Raw genomic sequence first — 16,449 nt, 5'->3', positions numbered from 1 at the left:
TAGGTTTAATAATGAATAAAAAAATAGGAGTGCGGGTTAGCTACTAAAAACAGCATAGTGAACGCATTATTGTGGCCAAGATAGACACAAAGCCCATGCCTACTACAGTAGTACAAGTTTATATGCCAACTAGCTCTGCGGTTGATGAAGAAATTGATGAAATGTATCACGAGATAACAGAAATTATTCAGGTAGTGAAGGGAGACGAAAATTTAATAGTCATGGGTAACTGGAATTCGTCAGTAGGAAAAGGGAGAGAAGGAAACATAGTAGGTGAATATGGATTGGGGGGAAGAAATGAAAGAGGAAGCCGCCTTGTAGAATTTTGCACAGAGCATTACTTAATCATAGCTGACACTTGGTTCAAGAATCATAAAAGAAGGTTATATGCCTGGAAGAATCCTGGAGATACTAAAAGGTATCAGATAGATTATATAATGGTAAGACAGAGATTTAGGAACCAGGTTTTAAATTGTAAGACATTTCCAGGGGCAGATGTGGATTCTGACCACAATCTATTGGTTATGAACTGCAGATTGAAACTGAAGAAACTGCAAAAAGGTGAGAATTTAAGGAGATGGGACCTGGATAAACTGAAAGAACCAGACGTTGTAGAGAGTTTCAGGGAGAGCATAAGGGAACAATTGACAGGAATGGGGGAAAGAAATACAGTAGAAGAAGAATGGGTAGCTCTAAGGGATGAAGTAGTGAAGGCAGCAGACGATCAAGTAGGTAAAAAGACGAGGGCAAATAGAAATCCTTGGGTAACAGAAGAAATATTGAATTTAGTTGATGAAAGGAGAAAATATAAAAATGCAGTAAATGAAGCAGGCAAAAAGGAATACAAACGTCTCAAAAATGAGATCGACAGGAAGTGCAAAATGGCTAAGCAGGGATGGCTTGAGGACAAATGTAAGGATGTAGAGGCCTGTCTCACTAGAGACCTTTGGAGAGAAGAGAACCACTTGTATGAATATCAAGAGCTCAGATGGCAACCCAGTCTAAGCAAAGAAGGGAAGGCAGAAAGGTGGAAGGAGTATATAGAGGGTTTATACAAGGGCGATGTACTTGAGGACAATATTATGGAAATGGAAGAGGATGTAGATGAAGACGAAATGGGAGATAAGATACTGCGTGAAGAGTTTGACAGAGCACTGAAAGACCTGAGTCGAAACAAGACCCCTGGAGTAGACAAAATTCCATTAGAACTACTTATGGCCTTGGGAGAGCCAGTCATGACAAAACTCTACCATCTGGTGAGCAAGATGTATGGGACAGGCGAAATACCCTCAGACTTCAAGAAGAATACAATAATTCCGATCCCAAAGAAAGCAGTTGTTGACAGATGTGAAAATTACCGAACTATCAGTTTAATAAGTCAAAGTTGCAAAATACTAACGCGAATTCTTTACAGACGAATGGAAAAACTGGTAGAAGCGGACCTCGGGGAAGATCAGTTTGGATTCCGTAGAAATTTTCGAACACGTGAGGCAATACTAACCTTACGACTTATCTTAGAAGAAAGATTAAGAAAAGGCAAACCTACGTTTCTAGCATTTGTAGACTTAGAGAAAGCTTTTGACAATGTTAACTAGAATACTCTCTTTCAAATTCTGAAGGTGGCAGGGGTAAAATACAGGGAGCGGAAGGCTATTTACAATTTGTACAGAAACCAGATGGCAGTTATAAGAGTCGAGGGGCATGAAAGGGAAGCAGTGGTTGGGAAAGGAGTGAGACAGGGTTGTAGCCTCTCCCCGATGTTATTCAATCTGTATATTGAGCAAGCAGTAAAGGAAACAAAAGAAAAATTCGGAGTAGGTATTAAAATTCATGGAGAAGAAGTAAAAACTTTGAGGTTTGCCGATGACATTGTAATTCTATCAGAGACAGCAATGGACTTGGAAGAGCAGTTGAACGGAATGGACAGTGTCTTGAAAGGAGGATATTAGTTGAACACCAACAAAAGCAAAACGAAGATAATGGAATGTAGTCAAATTAAATCTGGTGATGCTGTGGGAATTAGATTAGGAAATGAGACACTTAAAGTAGTAAAGGAGTTTTGCTATTTAGGGCGTAAAATAACTGATGATGGTCGAAGTAGAGAGGATATAAAATGTAGACTGGCAATGGCAAGGAAATCGTTTCTGAAGAAGAGAAATTTGTTAACATCGAGTATAGATTTAAGTGTCAGGAAATCGTTTCTGAAAGTATTTGTATGGAGTGTTGCCATGTATGGAAGTGAAACATGGACAATAACTAGTTTGGACAAGAAGAGAATAGAAGCTTTCGTAATGTGGTGCTACAGAAGAATGCTGAAGATAAGGTGGGTAGATCACGTAACTAATGAGGAGGTACTGAATAGGATTGGGGAGAAGAGAAGTTTGTGGCACAACTTGACTAGAAGAAGGGATCGGTTGGTAGGACATGTCCTGAGGCATCAAGGGATCACAAATTTAGCATTGGAGGGCAGCGTGGAGGGTAAAAATCGTAGAGAGACCAAGAGATGAATACACTAAGCAGATTCAGAAGGATGTAGGTTGCAGTAAGTACTGGGAGATGAAGAAGCTTGCACAGGATAGAGTAGCATGGAGAGCTGCATAAAACCAGTCTCAGGACTGAAGACCACAACAACAACAACATTCGTGACAGTGGCTATATTGGACTGTGTAAAAAACTGGACTGTGTGGAAAAAAAACTGGGACTTTGTACAGGCGCTGGTGACCGCGCAGTTGAGCGCCCCACAAACCAAACATCATCATCATAATTATCTTCACCATGACTTCTGTCACCTCTGTGTAGAATACAACATTTAGATAGTAATATGACATGAACACTGCAAGAGGAATGCGAAAAAAACGTATGTAACAGAGACGAAGAAAAGAAATTGGTGCGATTGACTGAGAAATTAAAAGTGTCATTGGGAACAAAGTGGAGCATTTGCTTCAGTTTTTAACCGAGGGAAACTGACAAACTATTTTTGGGTTGCAGTAATGGTGCTGACAGAAGACATACGCATCGAAACTAAAACTTTGCAGAATTTACCTTTGCACCAGTTGTAAATTGCTGGTTGCTACCAGTGCCATAGGGGTCGAATTGGTTTTGTTAACTCGCTGGCTCGTCTGTTGTTGCGATGGGCGTCGTTTCGAGATGGTGACAAGAGAACGACAAAGAAGTTTTGCCCTCTTCTTTTCAACATGCATAGTTCAACTGTGTGTCGTGATTTTTATAGGGAGTACAACAGTGTATCTCCTATGAATCAAAGCTTTCGACCATGTTTCTAAAGATTCATTTGTTAGCTCCATATTCCCACATACAATTTATGGTGTATTCGTTTTTGCAGAAATGACAGTAGCAAGAATAACGTACTGGACATCTTAAACGTCTGTCTTCTCTCTCTCTTTTCTATTTTTTACGTCTTTCATCAATTCCCCGCAGTGAAGATTTAGAACCGCCACTAATAAGAAAGCGTCCTCTTGCTAGTGATGCAGTGATCCAACACTTCACGTGTTCCTTGCAAAAATCTTTGAATCGATGTGCACGTGAAGTAGGCTCGTAGGATAGATGTAGTGTGAAGTAAAGGTCGGAATGCGGAAACTGTCCTTTCCGAGAATACTGTAAGGTATCAACGTTGAAAAGTATCGATGACCTCTCACTGCGAATATGTAGAGGAAATACAATAGGACCAGCATTTTGCAGGGTAAGTCTTTGCCTCGAGGGAGTGCTAACAAACATCGTGCAAACAGGCCTTGAAGGCCCAATGGTACCGACCGGCCACCGTGTCATCCTCAGCCACTGGACGTCACTGGATGCGGACACGGAGGGGCATGTTGTCAGCTTTTGTGACTGGCGTCGCCGCTTCTCAATCAAGTAGCTCCTCAATTGGCTTCACAAGGCTCAGTGCACACCGCTTGCCAACAGTACTCAGCAGACCTGGACGGTGACCCATCCAAGTTCTATCCAAACCCGACACCGCTTAACTTCGGTGATCTGACAGGAACCGGTGTTACAGCTTAGGCAAGGCCGTTGGCTTGTGGGAGTGCAGTCTAAACTTAATAATACCGGAAAATGATCGTAAATCTTTTTCATGCTCGTCTGTAAGTACATATGTCACGTGATCGGGAACGAGTCTGTGGTCTCCTATGCGGTTTCATTTGTTTACTTACAAGTTGGTTCAAAACGGTTCAAATGGCCCTGAGCACTATGCGACTTAACTTCTGAGGTCATCAGTCGCCTAGAACTTAGAACTAATTAAACCTAACTAACCTAAGGACATCACACACATCCATGCCCGAGGCAGGATTCGAACCTGCGACCGTAGCGGTCTTTCGGTTCCAAACTGTAGCGCCTATAACAGCACGGCCACTCTGGCCGGCCTTACAAGTTGGTGCCAAGCCTCATTAATTAGAGGTGCCATCGAATATTATACAAACCAAGACAATAAACGCTTTCTTATCAAATAATTTTGGTAAGAATGTTCATGACCTTAGTCCTTCTCTGCCTCGTATCCCTGAATATTGCCGAGGTAGTGTTAGTGCGTTCCTCAACTATGCATGTAGTCCTACCGAAGGTGCAACCTCAACGAAGGGGCATCTGTGGAGAGGCCAGATTAACCTGTGTTTCCTGAGGAAGGGCGACATGCAGCCAACATGGCGTTGCTATGTTGGTACTGCCAATGGCTGAAAGAAAGAGGAAACTGCAATAGTTATTTTTCTCAGGGCACGCAGCTCCACCATATGGTTAGATGACGATGGCAGCCTCTTAGTTAAGGTATTCTAGAAGTAAAATAGTCCACCATTCGGGTCTCTGGGAGGAGACCACTCTGGAGGATGTCCTCATTAGGTAAATCGAAATTGGCATGTTGCGGATCGGAACAAGGAAAATCAAGCCCTTATTCGGTAGTTTGGCAAGAGAATTTATAAAGAGAAATGAACACGTTGTAGTTGGATAGAGGGGGAATTACAGTAGTGCGATGTAGGAGGAATAGCACATCTGATCAGCTGAGTAGAGAGTTATACATACACATTCAAGTAGGGGTAATGTAGGAGTAGCGAGAGCAATGCGTAAGAAAGTAGGTATGCGGGTGAGATAAAATAAAGAGCATAGTTGAAACATTACCTTAGGCAAGACAGATACAAAACGGCCACCCACCACAGTAGGACAGTAGTACGCTTCGCAGTATTTGGACTAATTAGCATTAAAGTTAGCTAGTTCGGACGTTGCACGCCTAAGTTCATGCGGCCCTCCAGCTGCAAATTGTGTCAGTTGTGCTCATGACGTAGATGATAGCGTACGAGACAGCTCAGCCTTTGGCTCGGGTTAGATCTTTTTGCATCGCTCTGTTGTTCTGTTTTAGGAAACCAACCGAAGAACACGTTTGGCAATACTGTCTGTGGCCGGTAGCTTGAATTTTCGCCCGAAACGGCCTGATTGGCGCAACGTATCGAATTTTTTTCCTCAGAATTATTTCTCAGCGCACCCTGCACTGCAACACCCTTAAGAGCTTTTCACACTGTTTCTAAACACCCTGTATACCCACTAGCCCGTATATGATGAAAATACAGAAACAATGTGGGCTCAGATAAAAAAAAAACTGTTCAGAAGGTCAACGGAGACGAATGTTTAATGTGAGGGATTAGAATTCAACGGATGGAAGAATAGGAAAGGGAAAAATTGTGTGAAAACATGAAATCAGGCACAGGAATGCAAAGGAAAGCTGCCTCGTAGAATTTTGCACATAGCATACTTTAGTCACTTCTACAGTCATAAAAGGACGATGTATACGCGGAAGAGACGTGGAAACACCGAAATGTTTTAAATACATTGCATAATGGTAAGACAGAGATTTTGAAATCAGATTTTAAACTGCAAAACATTTCCAGTGGCAGACGTTGATTCTGATTTCTTGTTTATGAACTGCCGGTTAAAACTGAAATAATGAATTAGGAGGTACTGAATCTCATTCGGTAAAAGTAGCAATTTATGGCACAACTTGAGTTACCGACGAAGTAAACGTTTGACAGGACAATATCCGGAGGTGTTGACTGATCGTCAGTTTGGTACTAGAAGGAAGTGTGGAGGGCAATAATTATACAGGGACACGAAGGCTCAAATATATTACACTGGTTCACGAGAATGTAGGCGGCAGTACTGAAGCAGATAAAAGAGTTGTAGTGGTTGGAACAAAGTGTTGAGACGTATGAGATCAGTCTTCGGTTCAGTCGGGAACCACGTGACTCCAGCGGTCGCAGATTCGAATCCTGCCTCGGGCATGGATGGGTGTGATGTCTTTGATTAGTTAGGTTTAAGTAGTTCTAAGTTCTATGGGACTGATGACCTCAGATGTAAAGTCCCATAGTGCTAAGAGCCATTTGAACCATTTCAGTCTTCGGACTTAACATCTTGGTTCAAATGGCGTTGAATGTCTTCGATCTGTTCAGTTCAATGTATGAGAAGCAAGCACACACAAATGTCTCTGTTGTTGTCATGAAATGTATGTGAGGCACATACAGTTAAATTTTGTAATGGAGGAGTCTACAATTTATTACTGCTGTTCCAGTTGTGTAATTCATTGCGGAGATTTTTTTCTAAGTGCTGTTTTATTTTAACATGTGCTTAGATACATGTGATGTCTATTGATATCATAGCTAAGTATTGTAAAGAACCACTTCTTATTTTTGTGCTTTTTCCTCCTTTGGTGCAGTAGACTCGATGATGGTCTGAGCCTAGACCGAAATCGATCGTCTTTAATTTAAAAAATGCTGTTACAGCTGTGTATTTCTGTATGCAGTTTTTAACCTTCATTAAACCTGTACAACAACACCTACTCCAAATGTTTCTACTAACGAGTACTTTCACCTCTAAGTTTTTGAATATGCTAGCCAGAATTTCGGTGACCGGAAGATACCAGGTAACAGAAAACTCTAATTTAAAAAAATCACTAACTTATATTTCAATTTTTAATTTACCAAACTTCATTCGTAATAGTAAAAATTGTTATCTTTCATCAAACTCACGTATAACCAAACTGACTAAGTTCTCTAGAAAACTTGAACTCTATAATCATTACAGGTACACGTTAATTTAAATTCTCACACAAATTTGAACTTAAAAATTGATATTTTAACCATAGCAGATCGGTTACAAGTTTAGTCTTCAACTACACTCATGGGCGTAAATGTTCAAATGGTTAGATACAGCTCAGTAAAACAACTACAACAGGGAAAATCTTATACTCTAAAATAGTCGCAAGATACAACTTATTAATGTAAGCAAACTAAATTAATAATTTGAAAACGATATAATTATCTAAGCAGAACATTGATTTCATTGTAATATATCTGCTGCAATCAGTATGTGACTAACCGTAAGCCTTTTAAACACAACAGCTTAAAACATTTAACCGTTAAAACTATTATAATTCTGTAGAAGAAATATGAAATGTGAATCTGAAATACAGTGTATATATTAAATCCTAATTGCTTATTACCACTTGCAATAGAAATCATGATTATGTTACTGATTACAAGGAAAAAAAGAAGAAAAACATAACCATTAAAAAGACATAAGACAACTGTATCTTGTAGAATCTGGTTCACCTAAGAAATTAATCGTTAGTTATACGGTTAAAACAACGGTGCATTTAACGCATGTGATACTGAACTCTGTGAGTGCACCCGAGTCAGTTTTCCAACAGGCTTAAATTAGTTCCAAAAACTGCCCAACTCATCGACGGCCAGTATGCTGCATATTGCAACTTCCCTCAAATCGCTACACAAAGAGCCGGATACACCCTGCGCCGACTGGAACTCGATTCCCTCCACTATACTTCAGTCGCATTTTGTAAATCGTCAAATAACGCCGGAGACCTGGGTCTATACAGATTAATCCTGCGAGGGTAGAAGTCTACAGAACTTGACCACAGTCACTGACTGCCGGCCGAGACTGCGAAGAGCCGCGTAGCCGGCGGCGGCACGGAATCATGACGTCTTCGCCGCACTACCGCCACGGCTTCTAGGCGGGCACTGCAGCGCGTGTTGGCCCAATGATGTTCAGAGAGGATCGCAGTCGATCTATCACCCTCGGAACAGCACCAAACTGGCCCACTTTTTTGCTACTAATTATAACACACACATCACAAAAGTTTTGCATCACCCCGGTTTCAGAACTCCCGAGGACAGACGTTGAGCGTGGATATTGTGTCCATTTGACTGTTCAGAGATGTCACTAAACCCGCCCAAAGATGCAAACAACCATGCATGAGCAGCGCCTATTAACGGAGGGAGTCCGACAGCCGATCAGTTCCTGTCATTCCACCAGGAAGGAGGTACACGGCTCGTGTTGTCTGTAGTTCAATCATGTCTAGACGGTCAATACCGCTTTTCAATCGCGTCCGCATTGTTACTTTGTGTCAGGAAGGTTTCCCAATAAAGGAAGTGTCCAGGCGTCTCGAAGTGAACCAAAGCTATGTTGTTCGGACATGGAGGAGATACAGAGAGACAGGAGCTGTCGATGACATGCCTCAGGCCGCCCACGGGCTACTACTGCAGTGGATGACCGCTACCTACGGATTATGGCTTGGAGGAACCTTGACAGCAACGCCACCATTTTGAATAATGCTTTTCGTTCAACAACATGACGTCGTGCTACGACTCAAACTGTGCGCAATACGCTGAATAATGAGCAACTTCACTCCCGACGTCCATAGCTATGTCCATCTTTGCAACCACGACACCACGCAGCGAGGTACAGATGGGCTCAACAACATGCCGAATGGACCGCTCAGGATTGGCATCACCTTCTCTTCACCGATGAGTGTCGCAAATGCTTCAATCAGAACACCGCCGGAGACGTGTTTGGAGGCAACCCTGCAGGCTGAACGCCTTAGAAACACTGTCAGCAAGTGCAGCAAGGTGCAGATTCCCAGCTGTTTTTGGGTGGCATTATGTGGGGCCGACGTACGCCGCTGGTGATCATGGAAGGCACCGTAAAGGGCTGTACGATACGTCAATGTCATCCTCCGACCGATAGTGCAACCATATCGGCAGCGTATTGGCGAGGCATTCGTCTTCATGGACGCCAATTCGCGCCCACATCGCGCACATCTTGTGAATGACTTCCTTCAGGATAACGACAACGCTCGACTAGAGTGGCTAGCATGTTCTGCAGACATGAACCCTATCGAACAAGCCAGGAATAGATCGAAAAGGGCTGTTTATGGACGACGTGACGAACCAACTACTCTGAGGGATCTACGCCGAATCGCCGTATCGGAGTGGGACAATCTGGACCAACAGTGCCTTGATGAACTTGTGAACGGTATGCCACGACAAATACAGGCATGCATCAATGCAAGAGGACGTGCTACTGAGTTTTAGAGGTACCGATGTGTACAGCAGTCTGGACCATCATCTCTGAAGGTCTTGCTGTATGTTGGTACATCATGTGTGGTTTTCATGAGCAATAAAAAGGGTGGAAATGATGTTTATGTTGATCTCATTTCCGATTTTCTGTACAGGTTCCGGAACTCTCGGAACCGAGGTGATGCAAAACTTTTCTTGATGTGTGTATAAAAGGTCTAAACCTGTATACTATGCTCGACTGTATAGAAACTTTCAAAAATGAAGTCAGGTTTGCCCTTCATTTAGGCGGAAAAGGCGTTTTCGTAACTAATGTACGTCGTCGCCATCAGCACCGCTTCTATTGTTTCACCGCGTGCTTTACGAGCACTTTTCAGTTTCGGTAAACAGAAACTAGCTGGTACGTTTAAAGAATCCCGCACATAAGCAAGCCAGGGGACCATAAATTACTGATACCGAGATAGCATCAGGCCGTTATATCACGTTTCGTTTACTGTGTCTGTAAGCCGAAGACGGTTGAAAGCTTATTTTCAGACCATTGTTACTTTTGCTATTCAACGTTCTCTTACCACCGTAAGTGGAAATATTCTGAAATACTGGGAGTCTAACAGTCTAGTTTCGTCCTTTCAGATTTTACAGTTGACAGGGTGTTGCAGCATTTATTGCCTCCTAGCTCAAAAATTCCGCGAAATGCGCTGTACCGAGAAGCCTTCCCGAAAAGTACGATATGTTTCGCAGTTCTAGAACGTCGGAAACAAAAAAAAAAAAAAAAAAAAAAAAAGCCAAAGAAAAACTAGTATGCAGCATCACATAAAAATATAGAAAAACAATTTGAAAACTGTGATGGAATTTTGTAGCTTGATGCTGTTCTCTAATACGACTATATAATAATGTTCATCGGATTTCTGTATTTGATCTTTTTTGCTTCTACACAAGCTCTACATTGCACCGTTAGTTTATAAGTACCGAATATCTTAAAAAAAGTAAGGGATATTGTAAAATAAACAAACGTAGAAGGCAAGTTCTAATGTCTGTAACAGCATTTAAATTTATTATTTACCAGCTCCATTACTGCAAGCAGCATACGAGTCTTAAGCAACGGAAAACAGTAAATTTTACAATTGGCGACTGAAGGAAAGACATGAAGATCTAGTGTCACTTTTGGAATATTTGTATAACGTCAGAAATGTATATACCTTACAGATGAGTTGGCAAGAGATAAATACGCAGCTCAGCAACGACTAGGGCTTTATTGTGTACTTTAACATGGCGCTACTTTCAGATTTCCTCAAGCTATCAGGGAGAAGTTCACCGCCATAATTACGAACCTCTTTGAATCTCTCTTTGATTCTACCGTCTACTACGGTAAACGAAAGGCGTCGCAATGAGGTACACTGTGTTACGTCTGCTGACTTATTCTGGAAGGCTTTCTAAGAGAAAGGTCTGGAAAAAGGTGCACTGAGTCCCGTATGCGTCAGTTAAGTTCACTTTTGTTGCGTGGCCACCCAGGTATAACACCGTTCAGTAGTTCCTGCAACATCTGAACTCTCTTGCATCCTAGCATGAAATTTACCAGGCAGAAGGAGAGAACGGCTCACTCTTTTTTGGACGTTCAGCCCAAACACAAAGATTACGTTCGTATGGGACACGCATATACAGGAAATTCAGCCTCACTGATTTATGTCTGCATACTCCTGGCTGCCATAATTCCTCACAGCCTGACGGTTTGCTCTGTACAGTGTTCTACAAGGCCCGAGCAGTATTTGACGAAGAAATAGCAACAGAACTCTTACCTCGTGGACATATTAAAAAAGAACGGATACGAGAAGAGACAAATCGGATACGCCTTTAGGTGGAAGGTAAAGGCCCGGTAAACGTAACCCGATGAGGAGAGGAAGACAATGGTGTACCTGCTACACGGCGGAAAAGTAAAGAGTAAATGGTAGAACCTGGCCCTGGCTTAACACTGAGTGCGTTTCCGTCTGCCTCCTACAACATCAGCTTATAAATAAATATGTCAGCCAATTCTGAAAGTTTGACTGAAGGGTGATGCACTTGACTTTCTCCCAAGCCAATGCTGTTCGACTATAATGATTGTTTCTGGCTCCAAGCTTTGCGCTCTCGATCCGAATATTATGTATTAGGTACGAAGGGCATTTAGTAAATGATGCAACATTTCTTTTCTGAAAGTAGGTTGGTTTTATTCAGGATTCCAATATACCTTATGATTCCCCACGCTTCAAGCTTTAAAACATTTTTCAGTAGAGTCAATGCGACACTTTACGCTACCTTACTAGGAGAGCCAGTATGTCCACATGGTACCATTACCACTCTAATAATCGACGTCGGAGCCAACGTCTTACTGCGTCAATAACCTCTCCAGGATCCACATACTGTTTCTGGCGCAGTGCATCCTTCATTGGGCCTGACAAGTGGAAATCAAAAGGTGCGAGATATGGGCTGTTGAGTGGGGGAGGAAGAACAGTGAAGTTTTGTAAGCTCCTCTCGGTTGCACAGATTTGGATGAGGCTTTGCGTTGTCCTGGAGAAGGAGAACGACTGTTGCAGCATTATGACGACGAACACGCTGAAGTAGTTTCTTCTATTTCCTGAGGGTAGCACAATTCGCTTCCGAGCTGATCGTTGCACCACGACGGATGACATCAAACAAAATAGCCCACTGAAACTTCCTGGCAGATTAAAACTGTGTGCGCGACCGAGACTCGAACTCGGGAACTTTGCCTTTCGCGGGCAAGTGCTCTACCAACTGAGCTACCGAAGCACGACTCACGCCCGGTACTCACAGCTTTACTTCTGCCAGTACCTCGTCTCCTACCTTCCAAACTTTACAGAAGCTCTCCTGCGAACCATGCAGAACTAGCACTCCTGAAAGAAAGGATATTGCGGAGACATGGCTTAGCAACAGCCTGGGGGATGTTTCCAGAATGAGATTTTCACTCTGCAGCGGAGGGTGCGCTGATATGAAACTTCCTGGCAGATTAAAACTGTGTGCCCGACCGAGACTCGAACTCGGGACCTTTGCCTTTCGCGGGCAAGTGCTCTACCAACTGAGCTACCGAAGCACGACTCACGCCCGGTACTCACAGCTTTACTTCTGCCAGTACCTCGTCTCCTACCTTCCAAACTTTACAGAAGCTCTCCTGCGAACCATGCAGAACTAGCACTCCTGAAAGAAAGGATACTGCGGAGACATGGCTAAGCCACAGCCTGGGGGTGTTTCCAGAATGAGATTTTCACTCTGCAGCGGAGTGTGCGCTGATATGAAACTTCCTGGCAGATTAAAACTGTGTGCCCGACCGAGACTCGAACTCGGGACCTTTGCCTTTCGCGGGCAAGTGCTCTACCAACTGAGCTACCGAAGCACGACTCACGCCCGGTACTCACAGCTTTACTTCTGCCAGTACCTCGTCTCCTACCTTCCAAACTTTACAGAAGCTCTCCTGCGAACCATGCAGAACTAGCACTCCTGAAAGAAAGGATACTGCGGAGACATGGCTAAGCCACAGCCTGGGGGATGTTTCCAGAATGAGATTTTCACTCTGCAGCGGAGTGTGCGCTGATATGAAACTTCCTGGCAGATTAAAACTGTGTGCCCGCAATATCCTTTCTTTCAGGAGTGCTAGTTCTGCATGGTTCGCAGGAGAGCTTCTGTAAAGTTTTGAAGGTAGGAGACGAGTTACTGGCAGAAGTAGAGCTGTGAGTACCGGGCGTGAGTCGTGCTTCGGTAGCTCAGTTGGTAGAGCACTTGCCCGCGAAAGGCAAAGGTCCCGAGTTCGAGTCTCGGTCGGGCACACAGTTTTAATCTGCCAGGAAGTTTCATATCAGCGCACACTCCGCTGCAGAGTGAAAATCTAATTCTAGCCCACTCATTGTCTCAGAAGACCGTCACCATAACTTTACCGGTTGAAGGTGCGACTTTGAACTTTTTCTTCGGAGGAGTGGTGGTGTGACACCACTCCATGGGTTACCGCTTTGTTTTCAGTTCGACGTGATCAGCCCATGTTTCATCGCCTGTGACGACGTTCATCAAAATATTGTCACGGTCAGCCTCGTAACAAGCAAGCGATTCTGCATAGATGATGCTTCGTCACTCTTTATGGACATCCGCTAAGCAGCGTGAAACCCAGTGGACACGCCGCTTTGACACGAGTGTGGCAGCCCTAGCATCAGAGACGTCCAATTGCGCTGCGAGGTGTTGGATTGTGATCCGTCAAGCACCTCGAATGAGAGAGTCTACACGTTTCAACATTGCGGGAGTCACAGCTGTGTGAAGCCGGCACATGGTAAATCGAACAGATCTGAGCGACCGTGTTGAGACGATGACAGACGCCTGACCCAAAGACTCACCAAGGTTTTGTTCACTGCCAGGTCCCCATAAAGCTCCTTAAGGCACAGCAGTCGTATAATGACTACTGATTAAATTGTCTGTCAGCCTTTCATAGTTACCAACACCGCACCTAATTTAACTACTGAATACCCACAACAGACTCAACAGCACTATTTTTTCATTAAAAGAGTATTTATATTTTATGATCACTGCATAACATCAACAAAAACGATTTCTTTAATAAATTCCGTGAAAGGAATGAAGATATAAGTGGTACTACGTATCATTGTCATATTATACGACATCATCTTTAATTAATTTATATTTTTTATTAGTTATTTACTTTTTTAAATATATATCTTGTTCTTTTACACTATACATTGAAAGTAAAAATGTATTTTAGCAGTATATGCCATAACAACTATTTTCTTAAAATTTCCTAGTTGAAATTACAATCTACCCACTGTATCAATTATTAGAACCCGTTCTACGTAAATATCTCGTTATTGATTATTACATTACGTAACATCTAACATTCTTTTATGGCCATCGCATGTGTGTTATAATAGATATGTAATTTCAAAATAATTACTTCCTTTTGCAGGTGCATTGTACATAATGACATAAAAAGAAATGGAGCCTACATAGGCATGTGTACTCCTATTTACAGTAATATAATGGTTCAAATTGCTCTGAGCATTATGGGACTTAACATCTGTGGTCATCAGTCCCCTAGAACTTAGAACTACTTAAACCTAACTAACCTAAGGACATCACACACATCCATGCCCGAGGCAGGATTCGAACCTGCGACCGTAGCGGTAGTGCTGTTCCAGACTGTAGCGCCTAGAACCGATCGGCCACCCCGGCCGGCTGAGGAGCACCTTCGCCGCTTCAAATCACACTGAATATGTTACAAAGTATGCAATTTGCAAAGTAGTTGATATAATCCTATTCACATAAAATCATCTGAACTTCGGAGTGCAATACATGTCGCTTCAAAAGCCGTATTATTAATTTAACTGATGGGACTCTAGTAAAAAGCATTTCTCTTTCTCGTTATTTGATAAAATTACAGTCAATATGGAAGTGCGAAGCAAAGTATTCGTGTTTGTTACGAAGCCATGGAAACGTGTATCGACATTTTTATATTTACTGCGTGAAGCAGCTAGCTACAGCTTAAACTAGGGAAATAGATTGAATAAAATGGTTTAGCTCCAAGCGACATTACCTGACGAAAGACATGCCTGAACGCTAGGCAACGAAGAAGTTGTGATTATCTTCGAAAGCTCAAATTGAAGTGGTCTGAACACACAAAACTTTACACGTGGGCACTTGTATGAACTTCTTCCTATTAAACTGTCTCCATACAAAAATTCCTCATGTACTTCTACAGCCATCTCACTATCCTAACGTCTCAGTGTAAACACGACTCACGATATGTTAAAATTTCTGCCCAATATTGTGGTAAAAATGACAGAAGTTTGCATATGACACTGCAGATGTACACAGTAAACGTTTAGTACACCAGGAAGAACGCACAGTGCTTTCCAAATTTCGACAAAATAATATCCTTCAGAGCTTATTATCACCACTGTTTCAAGAGTAGTTTTAAACGAAAACTGCCTGATTACTATAGAGAGTAACTGATCTACTGCAATGTGGTGGTGTTGTACGCTCACTCACTGTCAAAAGGAGTATTACTGTTATGATGAAGATGATGACTATGAAGCAGCGTTCGTCTTAAATCGGATCCGTCACTGCAAGTTCAGTATTCTCCAACCTCCCGTCGTTATCTGCCATTCTTTTTGTAGCTCCGTAAGAGACGCAGATCTTACTGCTGTCAATTACCTGGTAACTTCCTTTTCTCTTTCATTTTAGTGTATCCTTTGTTATACAATCTCTTCTCATCCAGTGTTTTAGTTATTTCCTCATACACCTTGTAACTGTTTCAGCATTTGTTTTTCCTCATTAACCCTGTGTAATACAATGCCATTCGATACTTCGTTCGTTCCACCTTTCGTTCTCCACCAAACTCCAGTTTAGAAAGCTGTTAATCCTTTTGTCTCTCTCCGTCGCAAAATCCACATTTTAACATATAAAGGGGTATATTCCACATAAAGTTCTTCATTAATTACTTTCTCGTTTATTTAATGGGCTACATAAAGTACTCTCCATTCTTTAAAACACTTATTTTGTGATTGTTACCCTTGATTTTATTACCTCGTTTACTTATCGTGTCAGTGGTACTGATAAATTACCATTTTCGGTTCCCATATACGGTCACAACATTACATACTTACGCGAAGTACGATTCAGACCCTGTAAAACAATATAGTAATGAACTACTCTTTTTGGTTGTACAGTTGTTGAAAACAAAAACATCTTCCTTCAGTAACCGTTAAGCATGCAAATGATAAGCTACAACTCCTTCGAAAGTTGTATTATTTTTTCTGTCAGTTGCACTGGCGGAAGATGCAAAAAAAAAAAAAAAAAAACGCAAAAGTCTTTTTATATACAACTATGGTTCTTCTTAATGCTTTCTAGGACAACCCGGCTCTGTTTTGCACTGAAGTTTCGGTATATAATTCCTACTACATTTCATTTCGTTGACTCTCAGCTCTGTGTCCAGGTATCTCACCTCCTTGTCTAGCACCACTTGCGAAGAATTTGAGCCTTTGTGTGCTAGACAAGACATCAGACAAGAAAGTATACCTCATCATGCGGGGCAAAATGTTCATCGTGG

The sequence above is a fragment of the Schistocerca nitens genome, chromosome 5 (genome assembly GCF_023898315.1).
Source record: "Schistocerca nitens isolate TAMUIC-IGC-003100 chromosome 5, iqSchNite1.1, whole genome shotgun sequence".
NCBI lineage: Eukaryota > Metazoa > Arthropoda > Insecta > Orthoptera > Acrididae > Schistocerca > Schistocerca nitens.
Note: the sequence above shows the minus strand (reverse complement) of the source record.